Source organism: Mercenaria mercenaria, chromosome 10 (assembly GCF_021730395.1).
Source record: "Mercenaria mercenaria strain notata chromosome 10, MADL_Memer_1, whole genome shotgun sequence".
Lineage (NCBI taxonomy): Eukaryota > Metazoa > Mollusca > Bivalvia > Venerida > Veneridae > Mercenaria > Mercenaria mercenaria.
In genome coordinates, this window is record NC_069370.1 from 30,045,753 (window position 1) to 30,061,409 (window position 15,657).

The following is a 15,657-nucleotide window of genomic DNA, read 5'->3' on the forward strand; positions in this document are numbered from 1 at the left end:
TGGTCCTAGGTTCCTCGAACTTGGTAGGCAGGTTGGTCATGACCAGTAGATGAGCCCTATTGTTTTTGAGATCACTAGGTCAAGGTCAGTGACATTGAACGTTAAAACACTAAACGCTTGGGCCTAGGTCTCTAAAACTCGATAAGCAGGTTGGTCATGAGCAGATGAGGGGAGCATATGTTTATTAAACGTTTCTTGTTTTGCATTATTTTGGAAAGATTGCATTACAAATCTGTCTTACGAATGCTGGTGTGCAAGAAAAAGTATCTTTGTTCAGATCAGATTATAGTATTCATTACCTCAGGTATTACTTCTGTACAGGAGAAAATTTTGTATGTGTCCCCGGGATGAGTACATTAAGTATGTATACATGCATTGTACTGATTAAAGTTTTTCTTCTGTTTAGGGATTTTGACGAACTTCAAGATCAGGTTAGGCACTTAAAGAAGAGGGTTCGGGAACTCGAAAGGTTTTAAGATTCTGCGAAATCCAGCAATAAAGCATCTAATCTGCCTGAAGGACCAATCCTGTCCAGCCATTCAGAAAGTCCTAGTAGCCCTTAACAGAAACCGTGTGAGGAGTATAATGGCTATACAGAACCACAATTGAAGGATATGATTTGTCACGAGGACAGCCTTTTTGAGTGCTGTAAAAAACTTCTGGCTCTGTTTTCCACTGACTACATTACTACCCGTAGTGTAACTGGTAGGACAGCAAACACCAACACAGAGCCCAAACCCAAATTTGATCCAAGATTGTATGCTTGCTTAAGCAAAGTGTTAAAAGAAAAGTTTCCTGGCACTAAAGACACAGAAATAACATTGAAGGTGCAAGCTGTTCAAAAGAAATGCAAAAAAGCTAATCAGTAAAATGAAGGTTTTATGGAATAAATTTTTGATTGTTTAATATTGTTCCTAGTGTAGATTTTTAATCCTCAAAGCAGCCTTTATTATTAATGGTGAAGGTGCATTAAGTGTTATAAATACTTGTTCATCTGTGGGTATCAGAAATTACGGTATGTGTTTTGGTCAAGATGGATTGAAATTTCTTTCAAAGGTTGAAAACCTAATTTTGGAGGCATTTTCTGCTGCAAAGCTCTGAAGCCTTTGTATTTAGTGCTCATATACAGTGATCAGTAGTTGTCTGTGTTCTAATAATTATATTCAAATAGCATGTCCATTAATCATGGTTGAACCAAGTTCATTAACCATACTCTCACCATGTTTATTCATGGTTAACCATGTTCATAGACCATGTCCTAATCATAGTTTGACCATGGTTCTCATTTAACCATGTTCATAGACCATATCTTAATCATGGTTGAACCATGGTCGGCAATTTGTTATTTTGTTAAACCATGATAAACGAAGGTCATACAGCCATAGGTTGACCATGGTTGGCAATGGTCCATTTCGCAAGGGAGACTTTTGTGCTTTACCTAGCCTGTTTTTAGCTCACCTGAATTGCTCAGGTGAGTTATTGTGATCGCTCGATGTCCGTCTGTCTGTTGTCTGTCAACATTTAGCTTGTTAGTCGGGTTTGTCTGGTACATGCTCAGTAACAGCTTCAAGGGGCTTAAAATTTCTTCGATAGTGCTTTAAAGGTACTTCAGATGGGACTTTATCCATGCTTCTTGATATACTTAAAAGATACTTCTTTACATGAAGCACATTTGAGGCACATAATGCTACTTATTTAAGATGGAACTTTAAATGTACTTTAGTGGGTGAGACTTCAATTGTGCTTCCCTGAACGAAGCGTATTTGAGGCATAATTTCCATATTTTTTACAGCTGGGACTTCAGTTGTGCTTCATTAGAAGCTTCAAAGATACTTCCCTGACGAAGCACATTTGATGCATAATTAGCATATTTTAGACGGGCCTTCAAGTGTACTTCTTCCTATTGATTGCTAATACATAGTTATTGCCGTCGAGCTGAAGTACATTTAAAGCGCCAACTTCAATGACGCTAACTTGGTACTCCAGAGGGGAGCTTTATTTATACTTCTTATATACATCAAATGTACTGATTTTGCGGGTGGGTTACACTATAGAAACAAAGTGTGGTCTAACATCAAGTACTATGCACACTGCTAAATTAAATAATTCAATACAATATCTAGACATGAAACACACCGTCTTGGCCTAAATTATATCACTGTCAGTCTGTAATAAGATACTTGTAATCCCCAATTTTTAATGCAAATCATGAAAACACTAGAGAATTGTTTGTTTTTTTGTGGTGGGTCTTTAACAGGATACAAAACAGGAAATAACATCATAGAAATGAAAAAAAAATGCTTAGTATATTACAGAAGGTGCAAACAAACACCAATGTACATAAAAAGAATGGCAAGGTGAATGTCAGTTCAAGGTTTGTTGACAGTGACCCTGTCTTATAATTAGCTGTAAATACTGTAAATATGCCAATCTTATGTCAAACCTTAATAATTATCATTATATAACCAACATTATTTTTTGTATTTAAGTAAAGGAAGAATTGAAGATTTTCTAAATATTTTGTAATGTTCTTGAAATATTAGATATGACAAAAACTGAGCCACAATTCATCAAGTACTTTGTATGTTCTATTTCAGCTTTACCAAAATGCAATTAATTGGTATAATTTTTGAGCCACATAGTCTTTCCTTTTAAATCTAAGAGCTTGAGGCATGTTTTCTCTTCTTCAAGAAATATACCAGTCCCTGCCCCCTCCCTATCTTCCTCTTCACACGCCCGCACAGCATGGTGCAGATCTATATCCCTGCCTTTTAGACTGCCTAGTGAAATGCTCTTTCTAATTATTTAATTTGTTAAATGAAAAAATCCTGAAGGAAAAATAATCTGCAAGAAAATAGATTTTTTTCATGTTAATTCAATATAATTCTGATCTAATTACATATTTTTATTTCAGAATAAATGTACAAACTACCAGTTAAACAGAAGTTTTAAGCTTTCAGTGTCACAGACTTTTATCTAGAGCAGACAACATTTTTTCCTAAATATCATTTAAAAAAGCCAATACAATTCAGCATACCCAGAGGGAATTTTATACTGTGCAGAGACATCAGATAGTTACCTTAAATAAATGACCTAGTTCGGAAACAAACATGTATATCAACCTCATTCAGACATTTAAGGTTGTCATGTACAATGAATCGTTGCACTACATGCAATACAGACTGTCATTCACTCATGACAAGCGTGGTAGACAAACCTTACCATTATTACAGATGAAAAACCTGAATAAGACGGCATTATACGTTCGCGTGATCGCAAGGACGTATAAATGTACTTCTTTTGTTTAATTACTACAAGAAGTGTTACAAACTGCCCTCTTATCTCAAAATAGATTATGGAATTTACAAAGATTTAAATTCTGTGTGTGTTTGTATTATAAGCAAGTTCAAAAAGTAAACCTATATGATTAAACTTGTAAATATTCCAATTTTATTCAAAGGAATCTTTTAAAGCTCATGACTCATCAAACTTTCACACTTCTTGTACTGAAAGATTTAAACAGGGCCTAAATACAAAACTTCTAATAAGGCCAGCACTGATGTAAATAAGGGTTCTGTGAAACGTAAGCCATTAAAAGAATGCAACTTTGGTGCATAAGACAGCTTAACGCTAAATGTTTTTTATATCTTTAATTGTATTTTTAAACGACATCATAAAATGAATGTATGATATTCATAGAATAGATGGTACATGTATAAAGCATCAGGGTTTCACAAATTTACTTAGCTGCTCATATATACAAATAAAAATCTGCTCCAGGTGAGTGGATCTTACTGTAAAGCAAAACTAAAACAATTTCTATGAAAACAGCACCATACAGAATGTGGAGCCTCTAAGCAATTGAAAAAGTTTATTTATTGTTTGCAACCCTAAAATCCATCCTGTTCTGGTAACACATTATGATTGCATTAGCAGGACTGAATGAAAAAATGTTGTAACTCCATCTTTATTTAATACCAGTAAAATGACAGTTTTTCTGTCCAACCCTGGAAATTTACAAGACTGTACTTGATAGTTCATGGCAAGTTTCACATAACCATTTTCAACAGACTTTTAAAACAGATCTACTGTTCTGGTTCAATGTGACCTTGACCTTTGACCTATAGACCTCTTAATCAATAGGGGTCATCTGCTGGTCATGACCAACCTCCCTACCAACTTTCATGATACTAGGCCAAAGTATTCTTAAGTAATTGTCCGGAACAGTGTTACTGCTCCCACCCACTGTGACCTTGACCTTTCGCCTACTGGCTTCAAAAACAAAAGTGGTCATCTGCTGGTCATGACCAACCTCCCTATCAACTTTCATGATCCTAGGCCCAAGCGTTCTTGAGTTATCATCTGGAAACCCTTTAACTGTTCTGGGTCAGTGTGACCTTGATCTTTGACCAACATCAATAGGGGTCATCTGTTGATCATGATCAACTTCCCTAACAAGTTGTGTGATCCTAGGCCCAAGTATTCTTAAGTTATCTTTAGAAACAGTTTAACTGTTCAGATCAGTGTGACCTGGACGTTTGACCTACTGACCTCAAAATATGGGGTCATCTGCTGGTCATGATAAACCTCCCTATTAACTTTCATGATCCTTAGCCATTTAGCATTCTTGAGTTATCATCCGGAAACTGTTTTACTGTTCTGGGCCACTGTGACCTTGACCTTTGACCTACTGATCTCAAAATCTATAGGGGTCATCTGCTGGGCATGACCAACCTCCCCATCAACTTTCATGATCCTAGGCTCAAGTGTCCTTGAGTTATCATCAGGAAACCGTTTAACTGTTCTGGGCCACTGTGACCTTGACCTTTGACCTACTGACCTCAAAATCAAAAGAGGGCATCTGCTGGTCATGATCAACCTTCCTATCAACTTTCATGCTCCTAGGCTAAGGCCTAAGCATTCTTGAGTTATCATCCGGAAACTGATTGGTCTACATGCAGACCGACTGACCGACCGACATCTGCAAAACAATTATACCCCTCCTCCTTTGTAGGGGGCATAAAAACTGCAACAGAACAAAGCAGAACAAGTGAACATTTCTAAACCTGGGAGAATATGCTGGAGCCAGAATCCTACTACCTGTCATCAAAATGTTCTATTTTAAGATATCTTTCAAACCTCAAACCTGTAATGTCACATGCCATGCAGCAGATACCATGATAGTGTTGTTTGCCAAAATAATGATGTCATAAAATGGTATCACCAACTATTGCTACTTCTGGCACCAAACGAAATGTCAAATATGAATAAAATTTGCATTTTTCACATAAACAGTAGCAGCAGCTAAAATGTCAGAATCCTGGTCTCCTGAATCATGAGCTACCATTGACACTTGCATCAGATACACACTTCCCAGTGAAATGTAAAGATAGATCATCTAAATTAAACAGAAGAGTTTAATTTTCATCTACCAAAGTTGATGAAATTAGGCACTGTCTATCTGATGGGAAGAATGCTCACTTCAGGTAATATTTCAGTAGAGAACTTTCCGGTATTTTTTAAGAGGAAAGACTTGCTAAAATTAAGCTACTAAAACTTTACACACATCATTATGTGCATATTTACAAACAATGAGAACACACTTTCTTAAAACAAGAGGGTCATGATGACCCTATACCGCTTACCTGTTAAACTTGGCCTTGGAATCATCAAGATAAACATTCTGACCAAGTTTCAAGAAGATAGGGTAAACAAGAGCACCGCCTTGCGGTTGCTGACGCTCATCTGATTTTTTTTTTATTATAGAAATATTGTCCTACCCATGATTTTCTAAGTCTAAAAAGGGCCATCACTCTTGCAAAAAGCAGGATAGAGTTATGTTTCTTGATGTACAGTGTCCACTTATGATGGTGAAAAACTGTTGCAAGTTTTAAAGCAATAGCTTTGATAGTTTATGAGAAAAGTTGACTTAAACATAATATTCAACCAAGAAAATGATTTTTCTAAGTCCAAAAGGGGCAATAATTATTGCAAAAAGCAGGATGGAGTTATGTTGCTTGCTGTACAGGGTCAGCTTATGATGGTGAACAAGAGCTGCAAGTTTTAAAGCAATAGCTTTGATAGTTTAAGAGAAAAAGTTGACCTAAACATAAAACTTAACCAAGAAATCTGATATTTTCTAAGTCCAAAAGGGGCCATAAATCTTGCAAAAAGCAGGATGGAGTTATGTTTCTTGCTGTACAGGGTCAGCTTATGATGGTGAACAAGTGTTGCAAGTTTTAAAGGAATAGCTTTGATAGTTTAGGATAAAAGCTGACCTAAACATAAAACTTAACCAAGAAAACTGATTTTCTAAGTCCAAAAGGGGCAATAATTCTTGCAAAAAGCAAGATGGAGTTATGTTTCTTGATGTACAGTGTCTGCTTATGATGGTGAACAAGTATTCCAAGTTTCAAAGCAAAAGCTTTGATAGTTTAGGAGAAAAGTTGACCTAAACATAAAACTTAACCAAGAAATCTGATATTTTCCAAGTACAAAAGGGGCCATAAATCTTGCAAAAAGCAAGATGGAGTTATGTTTCTTGCAATACAGGGTCAGCTTATGATGGTGAACAAGTATTCCAAGTTTCAAAGCAATAGCTTTGATAGTTTAGGAGAAAAGCTGACCTAAACATAAAACTTAACCAGGCAACGCCGATGCAGACGCCACCGCCGACGCCGACAACCGCTCAAGTGATGACAATAACTCATCATTTTTTTTCAAAAAATCAGATGAGCTAAAAATGTGGCCTCTACAGTGTTAACAAGCTTTTCATTTAATCTGAGTGGTGACCTAGTTTTTGATCCCATATGAATTTAACCAGTTTTGAACTTGGCCTAGGAATCACCAAGATAAACATTCTTACCAAGTTTCATGAAGATAGAGTTATAAATGTGGCCTCAAGAGTGTTAACGAGTATTCCTTTGATTTGACCGGTGACCTAGTTTTTGGCCCTATATGACTCAGTTTTGAACAAGGCATAGGAATCATCCATATAACATTCTGACCAAGTTTCATGAAGATAGGGTCATAAATGTGGCCTCTAGGGTATTAACAAGCTTTTCCTTTGATTTGACCTGGTGACCTAATTTTTGACCCACATGACCCAGTTTCAAACTTTGTATCAAATCAAAGCATAAATGAAACCTTTATTATGGCTGACAGGGACAGTAACTCTAGAACCAATGATGGAATCTAGCCAGTTTTCAAAAGGAATTGAGATCTTATTGTGACGTTTGGAAGTGTGGTTAAAATTGAATGTAAAATGTCCCTTCTATCATGTTCACAAGGTAGCAATTTAACAAATTTTAACTCTTTCCGTGGTCAATCAGCGGCCGTAACTCCAGAACCCATGAATGGATCTGACGGATTCAATATGGAATCCAAGATCTATTGTTGTTCAAGATATTTTGCAAGTTTGTATCAAATCAAACCATAAATGAAGTCTCTATATGACTGCAAAAGCCAAAATAGCAAATTTTGACCCTTTAAGGGGCCATATCTCTGGAACCCATGACGGGATCTGGACAGTTTTGAAAGGAACCAAGATATTTTGCCAATTACAAGTTGTGTGCAAGTTTGATTAAAATCGATTGCAAAATGTGGTCTCTATCGTGTTCACAAGCCAAAGTAGCAACCAGCTTGCCATAACTCTGGAAACCATGATGGGATCTGGCCAGTTTTCGAAAGGAACCGAGATATTTTCCCAATACAAGTTGTATGCAAATTTGATTAAAATTGAATGCAAAATGTGGTCTCTCGTGCTAACAAGATATTGTGGAAGGACCATGGACGACATGACAGTTGAGCAAACCATCAACCAGAACTCTTTAGTTAGGATTTCTTCAAATTTTTTGTAGGGTTAGACAGATTTACATGACTTTGGGCTGGAGAAATGGTTTAAAAGTACCTGTTGTGTTGAGTTTTTTTTTGTATTTCATAATCCATTCTAAATATATTTATATATGGAACGTTAATGTACATCCACTCTTTAATCACAATCATGTTTCATTAATAAAACTCTTGAAATTGGTTTATAGAAAACCCTGTAAGATAAGCTTGCTGCAACTGTTATTGTAGTACTATCATACTGATTTTATGACAACTTTAGCAACAAATCAGCGAAACAAGAATTATGTTACTCAGTTTCTCGGTGAGTATAGGCAACATGACATTGGTGTACTGCAGAGAGAAATACCATGGCAAAACATTTACAATAACAAATAGGTTAAATAAAGCTGACTGAGATATTCTAACATGTACGTAACTTATTGTAATGTTTGTGAAGGACATTTAATATGTGGCAAAGGAAACAGTTAAAAACTGGTGCATCTTCTTATACTAGACTAAGCATGAAACACTCTAAGTACACTTATTACCATATTGTTCCTTATAGTGACACCCTTTCTTGTTGGCAGACCAAATCTCCACTGGTGTTTTGACCAAGTGACACATTGTATGACAAGTTTTGACACATCTAATCCAGTTTTGAACTTGACCTACATTTCGTACAGACAAACATTCCGACAAAGTTTCATGAAGACAAAGTAGTAAACGTGGCATTTGGAGTGTTTTTCTATGATTATACCTGTGAGTGCCCTAGTTTTTGTCCTCAGTAACCTAGTTTAGAACTTAGAAGTTTAGAACTACATTTATACAGACAAAAAATCTGACAAAGTGTTATGTTGAAAATGTTGCCTCAAGAGTGATAAAAAGGCTTTTCTATGATTTGACCTTGTGACCTAAGTTTTGACCTATGCAATCCAGTTTTGAACTTGACCTAGACCTCAAGACACCTATACATTCTGACAGAGTTTTATGAAAATCAGGTAGAAAATGTGTTAACAAGGTTTTTCTATGATTTGACAAAGTCAGGGCTCTCGCGAGTGGGCGACTTGAGCAAAGTAGGCGCTCTAGAACTTCAAACTTCGCTCAAATCTAACCTCAAAGCGAAATGCAAGTCGCCCGATTTTCTTTGATTTCCGCACTCGCTAATTACTGCTACCCGGACTGTTGACAATTTGCACGGTGTCATAAATGAGTGTCGAATACACAAACACACGCCGGTAGCATAATTTAAGCTCCGCCTACCACAGGTACTTGCAAGATTTTCCCGAGAAGTGTGAAAGCGAATCAAATTATCCGGTACACCAGAGTCTATTGTGTTAAGCCAATCAGTGCCGCGTTTATGTCTTTGACACTTCGCGTTAATTGTCAACATGTTCGAGTGCAAAAAAACAAACAACACAATGTTTTATTAAAGAAACTGCTGATTAACCATGCGATTAATTGGAATATGGTACACAAATATTTGTTATCTATGATAAAAGAACGACATGTAATGTATTAACTACTTTAAATTGACTTCCATCGATGAATTTATTTGAATATGTATTTCTAGTTTACACATTTTACTTTCAGTTTTATAAATTATTCGAGTGAGATACTGACATTCCTCGGTGACTGACTCGGTGCAAAGAGCTATAAAAATAAATACACTTCTACTTCTTTGCTCGGTGTTAATAATAAACACTTCATATAAGATATAACCAAAATTCGGCAGGTTACATTTACAGCATCGGCTTGAATTTTGAAAACTACTTTTTTTCAGAATTTTGTAACGAAAGGATTACCACTGTATGGGAAATGATCTAACTAAGAAAATGAATGATCACATCAATGTTTTTTATCAAGAAACAAGAAAATTTACAGCCACCTTTCGAATCACTCAACATCATATTGCGGTAGAAAAAGTCTTCCCACTTCTCCCTAAAGTCTCCCCACTTCTCCCTAAATCAGCTTGAGGGAGAAGTGACTTCTCCCAAAAATTTGGACCTAGCTAGACCCCTGAAAGTGACATTGTTTTTTACCTCAGGTAACCCAGTTCTAAACCTGAGCCAGATCTCATAGATACATTCTAAATTAAGCCTTATGAAGATCAAAGTAGTGTAATGTTGCCTGTCTGAAGTGTTAAAAAGGTCTTCCTATTAACTGACCTACAGATCTAGTTTTTGATCCTAGATGACCCGGTTTCAAAAATGGGCAGCACTTTTATTGAGGGTAATATTTTAATCAAGTTTCAAGAAGATTCAGCAATATTTTGACATCAAGTGTGTTAACAGTAAAACTATAATTGACAATGAACGACACACAACGGACGATGACGAACGGCAGACACAGTCATGTCGGTAACTATAGCTAACCTACTAAAGTGTTTTTCCAAACCCTCGCGACAGCATGGGTAACAAACCTTGTGCATTCTCTGCCGCCCCCTCCACCCCCACTCCCCACCACCTGAGGATTGGAAAAACCTGTTCTACACAGGCAGGCATGTAAAAGTCTTAAAAAACACTTGTTTTTACAGGTGAAAATAATTCTTTACTGAGGTGTCCTTACAAAGCACTACATATTATAACTAATTTATGTGTATCCGTACTTAAGATGGGCTTGTTTGTTTCCCACTGTGTTCTCGCCTCTCCTACAAATGTACCTTGTTCAAAAGTTGAACACTGATGATAAATAGTGCCAAATTCAACACTGGCAGAAATAAAACTGACCAAGATTCCAATTTCAACACAAACAACCTGTCGGGAGTGTTTTCAACAACATTTCAAGCATGAAAATGCATTTATAAATTCATAATGTATTCCACATATTATAAAATTCTATTTAGGAAACCACTTGCCCTTTTAATTCAGAGCTTAGTAAACATATTTAAACCAAAAATACAAATATTGCCCTTTAAAATTCTGACATTTATATTCACAATATGTCTCAAAAACGGAACAAAATAACCTTTCAATAGAGTTCAAAAATCTTTAAATCACTTGTATAAAGAGATATATGAGCCGCGCCATGGGAAAACCAACATAGTGGGTATGCGACCAGCATGGATCCAGACCAGCCTGCGCATCCACGCAGTCTGGTCTGGATCGATGCTGTTCGCTAACAGTTTCTCCAATTCCAATAGGCTTTAAAAGCGAACAGCATGGAGCCTGACCAGACTGCGCGGATGCGCAGGCTGGTCTGGATCCATGCTGGTCGCATACCCACTATGTTGGTTTTCTCATGGCACGGCTCATATGCTTACAATAGCATTACAAAGATATCCGTGCACATTTTTTCTCCCAAGTATTAATTAAATTGATGAAAAATATCAACAAAACAGAAAGTGGCATTACATCACTCATTGAAATAAGTACATACATGTAGTGAGGGTCTATGTATCAGCATTAAATTTAGGTAGTCTAACCAAGGTCAACATTTTTATTTCAAGTGATCTATTTATAAATCATAAGAATAATAAATTAAACTAACCATTGAATAAGGTCAGGCAAAACATATCTTTTATATACGGTTTTATGGTTGACAAAGTGAAGGTGAACAATGATAATCAGTTGGGCCTAAAAAGAAAGTTGTTTCTTTAAGGCATCTGGACATACCTTGCTAAAAAACTCTACTAATTAAAGGCAATTTTTTCCAATTTTGTAACATACCGGTACCTTTTTTATAAATCAAACCTGAAAGAATATCTTAAATCATTTTAATTTAGATTAATAATTCCTTCACCTTAATCTGATATGAAGTTGTACTAAACTGATTTACTATTTTTCTTTCTTTAAATGCAGTGCAACCTCTATAGAGCAACACCCTTTGGGAGATACCAGTATTGATTGTTATGTAGAGGTTGTTGTTCTGGAGAGGTAAATTTGATAGTATATTTCAGCTTAGGGAAATTTTGATGATGTTGTTATAGAGAGGTTTTTACTTAAGAGAGGGCCACTCTGGAGAGGTTGTACTGTACAGTACATTAAAATGTCCAGTTTAACTGCAAATGACTGGAAACTTTTCAATTTTACTAGGAAATGGCCAGGTGCACCAAAAACTACAAGATACCCTGCACTATCTGGCAGAAAACACCATAAAACAAGATGAAAAAAAAATTTATGATCAAACTTGACTAGCTACTTGATATTTTCAATCATTCATTCATAATCTGCATAATACAGTCCTTTCAAACCATCATACATTTTACATGTATGGTATTCAAATTTATTACAGCGACACCAACAGCTGAATACCAGTATCAATCCTCTCTTCTGTTCTTGTCACCTAACATGTAACATGTATTCCATTAACATCACGAGCAATCAAATATCTCTTTGTAAAATGATCATCAGGTCAGACCTAAGCCAGAGGCCATCAACGCAAGACTATATTCAACGGCCTTGTCTATGGAATGAATATATAAAAGTCAAAAAAGGGGCATAATGTTGTACAAATGCAAAACTGAGTTATGAAACTTATATAATGCATGTCAGATCATCAAACTGGAAATGTTTTTGAAATTTCAATCCATTCACATTAGTGGGTACTGAAATACCAGCTTACAAACAAGAACTAAACCAAATCAGGATGCCTATGAAAGGACAAGTCCAAATTCTCTCCAATAGCTCTGCCTATTCTTCGAGTAGCCGAGCTAAAAACAAACATTGCTATATATTACTATCACTGCAGATCATATTTAAGGACCAAGCCAGAGATATGAATTAACACTAGCCTAGTGCCTAATCTTCCAAGACAATCACCGAGACACTGAGATGCAATATATAGGAATTTCCTATTAATCTATTTTTTTAACTTCATCTGTTATGCGTGACACAGTTGACCAATAAAAACAACCAATATAATACTACGCCTAATTAGCATAACTGATATATTATTTACTGAACATCTAATATGGCTTGTAATATTTCCAAAGATATGGAGTTATTTTGATTGAATACAAAGTATCAGTCTGATTTGTTGTGATAAATAACAAAGTTCATGAAAAATCAAAGTTGCACCAAAGGGCTTTCCTGGAAAAATAGATCATTTTCATTAGGGTGTGGTCCGTGTTTTATGTATCGCTGCACTTACAGAAACCGGCATCCCGCTAATGCAGCTTGTATTCTCTTGGCGCACAGAAATTATGCGGACCTATACTTCAATAATGATGTCCCAAATTATAAATTTTCCCGAATACTGATATTTATTAAGCATAACAGCAAAAATAATTTGTTTGAGGATACAGAAGGGTCAGCGAAATGGCTTATAATTGTAAAATGATTTCATTGTTTACAGTACATTTATGCATCATTCAAAATTTCAGTCAATGTCCTTATGAGTTTTTTTTTATCTAAATTACCTAAATTAAATCATTCAAAATAAATTTATTAGACCCAACATTAATATTCCATAAAAATCAAAAAGAATACCACTTGAATTGCATATTATGAAGAAGCGTGATTTTAAACATGGTCAGTTTCTTCATTTCAATTCCCATTCAAAGTCCATTTCAGAAAAAAACAAACAATGAAATTGTCCAATCTATTAAATTGAGAGAACTGACCACAGTTTTCTTGCAAGTCAATATTTAACATTTACAATTAGGGATAATGGATTGTTTTCTTTCGATTTTTGGGATTGTACCAGTTCTGGAAAATTGTGTCCTAACCATTGGATTAGGAGTACAATTGTCACTGGTATTTTATTTTTGATGTAATTATGTACACTTCAGAAGAAAAAGGTTCAGTAGTGACTAAATTGAACATATTGTCTTGTTTCAAATGGTTATGTTTATATACTTAAGGCACTAGGAGTCTTGGATGAATACTTTTTTTTTTGAGAGTTTTTTTCAAAACTGGAGAATAACTCTTAGAAAATGAAGCCAGTTTATGAAGAGGTAAAAATCCGTTAAAATGTATCTTAATGTCTTTTCAGATTTCTTGATCACTTGTTGAGATATTAGAAAATCAAGACTTGAAAATCAGAAAAACTCACTCTTCCACCAAATATTTTCTCAATCAAAAAGCTCAGTGAGGTGTACCTCAATACAAAGTTTTAAGTCAGTTTGTATCCAAGACACAATTTCAGTGCACTAGTATAAACATATAAAAGTAAACTGTGGGAGAGAAAATACCATTGTCCACACTTGGGGCCAAACCCTTGTCTTGACCTTGTGATCTGTTGGCAGACACTTTAACCATGTTGCTAAAGGGTTAACTCAATAGCAAGGCTGCTGGAAGTGGCCTATAAACCTTCTAACTTACACTGACCTCTCAACTTGCTGTGTTACCTCACTCAGTACTGTAGCACTGGTGAATGTTTATGGACAGCCCAAACAATTGTTTCCTTTCCCATAAAAGTCATATGGATACAAAATTTAATAATCCTGTTTTCTCATATTCTCGGGGGCCTAAGGGGTTGTTTTTATTCCCAGTAACAGATTAACCATTTCACAAACAGCATTTGGGTGTTATTTTGTAGAAAATTCACTTGTCTTTCAGATGGAGTCATAAAATGTTACTGAAATTATCCCATTTAATTATTTTGTTACTGTATTTGATATCACCCTCACCCGCAGAAACGGACCAAGAGTTTCTTGTATTCCCGTGGATTTAGATTTGACTTTTCATCACAAATAAGTTGTAAAATTTAAAACATTAAAATTACCACTGTGTTATGAAAAGATCTATTCTGTAGTAAATACATCAAGAAATATTACAATTAATTGCATAATCAATAATTTATGGCAAATTTGCTAACACCACCAGAAAAATATAAGGATTTTTTTGAAAATTGAGTAAAATGCTGTTTCGTCAATATGCATTCAAATCACTTGAAATTTTCAGTGTGTCAGTTTTGTATAATTCCTGTCTAGAAAATAACAAACATTAAATTATTTGACAACTTGAAGGCAAAAAACGAGAATATGAGAAACCCTGAGAATACGAGAAACAGGGAAAATACATATATAACCACAGTGGCTTGCAAAGTCTTAGATCCAACTCTCAAAATACATAGTAGTAATTTAAGTATAACTAAAGCCCAGCTTTCTGATCTCGATTAACTTAAAACATTTCTAAAACATTCATATTTCCCTCTGGTTAAATAAATTATAGCCTATACTATAGTATAGGTACGAAATGATTTGTGTACGCAAATGTACGATCCTCTTCAAACGGTACATTTGTGCAGATAAATTTGAGTTACGGTATTTTTCAAATGAAAATCTTAGACAAATTACATTACTTATCTAATGAATTATAAGGACCTCATTTAAAATTAGTTTTTGTTTACTTGGGTCCGAGTACTCCCGGATCAACAAAAGGATACTATCCCGAACTCGTTTTTGGACAAGTCCAAAATCCCTGTGTTTTTGGCATGTTTTAACGGAACCAAAGATGATAGGCGGTTTCATAGAGAATATTTTTTGCGTAAACAGTATAGCAAATATATCATACCTCTGATGTTAATCCTTTTATTTCTAATTAATACAGAATAAATTCCAATTTTCCACGTTTTCTCTTGTCAATTTCTTGTCCCACCACCATCTTTTTCACAAACTCGCCGCAAACAGCTGATTCTATAGCCGTGACCTTTCAACTTTCCGAGGGAGTGAGGGCCATCTAGCGTTTTGATTGGCTAAAAGCTCGGTGATGTCATTTGAATACACATACATTAGCCTAATTATAGCAGCCGGGATTCATTTCGTAACAAAGAAAGATACACAAAAGCGTAAATATCTGCAAAAGTACTTTGTGTCATGGACATTTTTATGATGAAGATATTTACAAGCATATTGAAGATCTTTTTGCATTGATGTTTCCAGTCATG

At 35.5% G+C, this 15,657-nt stretch overlaps 1 protein-coding gene across 1 annotated transcript in view; it reads right to left on the minus strand.

Moving 5' to 3' along the window:
• LOC123559549 (monocarboxylate transporter 5-like) overlaps positions 1-15,439 on the minus strand; it is a 53,122-nt gene extending 37,683 nt beyond the window's left edge. Inside the window, exon 1 of the mRNA XM_045351461.2 lies at positions 15,285-15,439. The gene's annotated coding sequence lies outside the window, so the exon portion shown is untranslated. The remainder of the gene's footprint in view (positions 1-15,284) is intronic.
• Between the last annotated feature and the right edge of the window lie 218 nt (positions 15,440-15,657).